At 40.1% G+C, this 5,000-nt stretch overlaps 1 long non-coding RNA gene across 1 annotated transcript in view; it reads left to right on the forward strand.

Annotated features, from left to right (window-relative positions):
* Nucleotides 1–4,770, forward strand: part of LOC135100035 (uncharacterized) — a 221,844-nt gene extending 217,074 nt beyond the window's left edge. Inside the window, exon 4 of the long non-coding RNA XR_010268489.1 lies at nucleotides 4,442–4,770. This is a non-coding gene — a long non-coding RNA (uncharacterized LOC135100035). The remainder of the gene's footprint in view (nucleotides 1–4,441) is intronic.
* Nucleotides 4,771–5,000: the final 230 nt, after the last annotated feature.

The raw sequence follows: 5,000 nt of genomic DNA on the forward strand, positions 1-5,000 counted from the left end.
TCGCAGTGTTACACTGAACACACGGCACAAAGTGATGCTGATTGGACAAGATAGAGAAAAGTATTCAATTCTTTTCTGTAGATCTTCCTTTTGAGAGAGAGAGAGAGAGAGAGAGAAGAGAGAGAGAGAGAGAGAGTGTGTGTGTGTGTTGTGTGTGTGTGTGTGTGTGTGTGTGTGTGTGTGTGTGTGTGTGTGTGTTGTGTGTGTGTGTGTGTGTGTGTGTGTCCTGCTACGCTTTTGCCACGCATTTCTTCAACTTAATGTATTCCCAACACACAATACACAATTATCTCTGAAAGCGGATCTCACTGGTCACTGACACTTACTGGAAAGGTTTTGTTGCCTTCCATATGTACTTTTGTCATGGGCTAATGGTTTATAAAATTGTGTCGTTGACTTATTACAAAAACTAACAGTAGCTACAGCATCCACGAACTTTATTTTATTATTAGCAGTAGTAGTCTTTTTTCTCATTATATAGTATCGATCATTATATTAATATGAGTGTTCGTGGGCCACAAAGAATCAACACACGGGGCAGTAGTGGCCCGCGGACGCGCAGTTGGACCATTATTTTCACTGTAGCAAATAATGGCCATTGTACTCAGGAATCTTGCAAATGGGAGCCACATGATCGATATTCTATCCCAAACAAATGAGAGAGAGAGAGAGTCTTTCATGAAGCTTTGGAAGTTGAAGAACGACAGACGATACCCTTGTGTGCGAATATAGTGCCGCACCACTGAGTGCCTGATGGATCTAAGTACGGGCAGCAGCTCGCACTTAGAAGCAGACTAAATAGTGCAGTATTGTTAACAATTATCCACGTGTAGAATCCTGTTTGGCTCTTTGAAGAAAACATTGCACCTATAAAGAAAGTGAGCATATCCAGTTAATAGTTTTTTTTTTTTTTTCGTAATTCAGTGTTCAGTGTGACGTGGTAAACTCTGGAACTCCCTGCCTGCTTATGTATGACTTTAACTCGTTCAAGAGCGAGGTTTCAAGATACTTTGATAATCCTTTTGTCTCTATACTTAGGACCGGCACCTTCAGTGGGCCTTTTTTTATCTTTTTTTCTTTCTTTTTTTTTTCGTAGCTCTTGGCCAGAGCACTTCTTACTACTACTACTACTACTACTAAAAAGTAGTCTTTGAAGGATGAGGTATGTAGTAATATCAAGGCAATTGTCAGAGAAGTGGCAGCTAATGTAGAACATAACATAATTAAATACTTGATCAGAAATATAACTATTAAAACTTCTCTAGCGGAAGTGACCCCCAACCTTGTAACCCACGGAAGAAAATAATAAATTAGAAAATAAAAAGAAACATGATGGGAAGGAGTTCAGGAGCATTGCAACATTCGCTGCTGCATCTCGGCGAGTTCATAGTGAGTCTGGAATTTTTCTCGCTGCCAACACGGCTCAGTTAAATCACTTTCTCACGTAACAAAGTGGTTGAAAATTTTATCATCATCTAGAACTCGTGAATGTACTACAGGTTAACCTACGTTCATATTTGTGTATGTTTTTTTTTTCTTTGTATCTAATATTATAATTATAAACTTTCCTTCAATAATGGATAATGTCTGTTCTTCCTTTAATGAAAACTTTTTGAATGAATGTTGGCGTTTAGAATTAGAGAAACTCTGCGTATTTGTTATTCAACCTTTGTTATGAATTGTAAATTTACAAATATGAATTCTGGAAAGTATCCATATTTGTGTTTTGTATACTGGAGGGGAGTTGAGTGGGTAGATCTCTCTGTTCGTTTGTCTGTTTGTCTGTTTGCTTGCATGCCTGCCTGCTTGCCTGCCTATCTCTCTGTCTTTTCGTCTTTTGTTTGCTTGCATGCCTGCCTGCACGCCTGCTTGCCTACCTGCTTGTCTGTCTCTTCGTCTGTTTGTCTCTTTCGCTCTCGCTTTCTCTCCCTACTTGTGTCTGGCTCTCTATACGTATATATGTCTGCGTGTATGCCTATATGTTCGGATGCATAATGATTTAAAGTAAAGCAAGTGAAGGTTCATGACGTCCTCTGATGTTCTTGGAAGTATTCACAGTCGAAGACAGGCAGCAAGAATGATATCACTATTATCAGTCAACTCTATGATTCCACTGCGGGAGAAAGGTCTTCCCTACTTTTTCATCTTGTCTCTCTCAACTGGCCATCTCTTTCACGCCATCCCAGCAAAACATTTCATCTCTTGATCTACTTTTCTCTTTGCCTTGCTCGGTTTTTTTCTTTCTCTATCATCCCGAAATCAGAGCTTTGCAATAGGTCTGCAATAAGATGAGATAATTCATGTGATGTATACTCAAGCTATGAATTAATAATGTTAATATTTCTAATCGTTATCAACATCATCATCTTCATCATCATCATCATCATCATCATCATCATCATCATCATCATAATCATCATCATCAGTAGAAATTTAACTATTTCATTTCATGTTTAATGGTAATGTGCTATTAAACGCATTCACTAACATTAGTTACTAAATTGCTGAGCTTTAAACTCAACCCCGTGAAGAAAGCACGAAAAAAAATAAAAATGTGAGGAGATATCATTTGAGTCTTGCTTACTCTTTCTCGAAGATGCGCCTCAGTTATATCTAAAGCAGAAAAAGATTATAGATGAGAGGAACTGTAGGCCTAAGAAAGAGTAACCCGAATAATTATCAGATCAGGTAGATGATCAGCAACAAATCATAACTCATACGAAATACTGAAACATTTCATGATGACAAATAACAAACTTTAAACCAAGAAAATACTACGCAGATGCACTCTATCTACTGGCAGTATTAGCAGTAAGGTTGGCTTGACAAAACAAGAAGAATTACTCAGAGTAAACTTTGGATATGGTCCAATGAAATACCGAAATATCAACTCGTAAGACAGTGCCGTTATCACCTCATCCTCCTTGCCTTTCAGCAGGTCATCTATGAACCATTTATGGACAGTTTGCAAAGGACTTCTGGACGTGTTGGAAGCGAAATCCACCCGAGAGGAAGGACGTAAGTCTGGCAATGTGTAGAGCGAAGAGAGTCCAGCAACAGGTGACGGTAGTGCGCTAAAACGCGATGAATTGTAGGAAGAGAAGGCAGGGCATGACACGGTACGATAATAAACGAATACATGGCAATCCAGATAGCAGGCCGTGCCGCAGACAATACTGTTGCCTGTGTGTGTGTGTATGTGTGTGTGAGCAAGTGAGTAGATGTTTTCACCTGTATTCTGTAATTTTATTTGATACTAAGTAGGCGTGCATTAAATATGTAATCTTTATGTGATTGATGACCACCGTAAATGAACTCCGGTACGTAAAGTTTAGTTTCACAAAAATGTATATCGCAGTTACCCATAATGTTAGGTCGTTTTCTCTCTCTCTCCTCTCTCTCTCTCTCTCTCTCTCTCTCTCTCTCTCTCTCTCTCTCTCTCTCTCTCTCTCTCTCTCTCTCTCTCTCTCTCTCTCTCTCTCTCTCTCTCTCTCTCCTCTCTCTCTTTTCATTGTTACCTCAACCAGTGTGTGCTGCCTGACGTGCAAGAAAGGTTTTCATGAGGAAGAATGAACCTCGACAAAGCTGCGTCGCAAACCTATGCTTAGCCATCGATCTCCCTTAAGAGTGGTGCCGAAAGCAGAAACATGGGTGAAGGTGCTGGTCATTCTGCTTATTGGCGGACTGTACTGACATCTCTCAGGAAACGTCACCTCGCTATCGGCAGGGTAGGTGTTTGGTGGAGTGCGATCATTGCAACAGAATTCTTGCCAATAATAGAAAGAAATGTGTGTGCATTATTTCGTAGCGACGCTCTTTTATTTCCTATTGTAGAGCATACGTATGATTTTGGAGCATTTGATGACAGACGAAACATAAGGCTGAAACTGGCGGGGCTGCACCAAAGATTGAAAAGCTTGCCTCCTGTATGGTTGGCGCACACACACACACACATTGTCACACACACACACACACACAGTGAGTATGTAGGCTAAGGGATAGGGGAGCAACCCGTGGTCCTACTCGTTCTATTGCTTTTAATAAAACAATAACTGGTAGTTGATTTGCATGTTACACTCTGGTGAATCAATCGGGGAACAGCCGGGCTCCCCACCCAGTATACCCGCCCTTCGTTGTCCCTGCCCCCGTCCTGCTCCATCCTACCTGTCTCGACTTATCTTACCACATACCCCTTCTGTGTATCCTTTCTTTGCTTGTCAGTTAATTTCAGTTTACACATACTGTCTTATTAGAGTGATTTTCTGGCAGTATTTGATTTCTATAATATTCCTTTCTGCACAGTTTTGTTTCAAAAGTTAAACGAGTAAACACTTTTGCCTTACACGTTATTCATGTTTAATAGCTCATAATGATTAGTAAAACATGTCTTAAGCTAACCACCTCCCTTCCTTCTCAGTAATTGAGGTGTTTCTGTTTACAGTGAGGATAGAAAATGCTTGAGTATCCTCGCACGGCCAGACGAAGCAATGATATGTATGGTGAGTGAGCGGTGAGTACAAGTATATAAAATTGCTAACCACGGAGTGCTTGACCAGTGCGAGGCATGACGGAAGGATGAAGGCCACTGTGTGATGGATCTGACTTCCATAATAGTTCGTTTCATTCGCTTAGCCTCCACGAATCAGTGATGATTGAACGCAGTGGAAAAAAAATCATGACTACTTGTGTAATTATGAAAGTCGGTGCATCATGGCCTTCCCTGCCTTTCAGTGATGCTTTGTGGAAAGAAACTTAACCAAATTTATAACTCTGTACACATTAATTTGTAAAGAAATAAAATTCATAATGACCACGAAAGTTACTATTTTCTCTTTTTTATTTCGAGGAATGTGATATGGTCATTACGCCTCAAACAAAAGACAAGGAGAGACTGATGCTTGACCTTCGCTTCCTCTCCTTTTCCGAACTAATTTGAATGTACATACTTGTTAGTAACTTGTCAGTTAATTGGCGAATAAGCAAGCATAATTCAAGTGCTT

The sequence above is a fragment of the Scylla paramamosain genome, chromosome 4, assembly GCF_035594125.1.
Source record: "Scylla paramamosain isolate STU-SP2022 chromosome 4, ASM3559412v1, whole genome shotgun sequence".
In the NCBI taxonomy this organism is placed as follows: domain Eukaryota; kingdom Metazoa; phylum Arthropoda; class Malacostraca; order Decapoda; family Portunidae; genus Scylla; species Scylla paramamosain.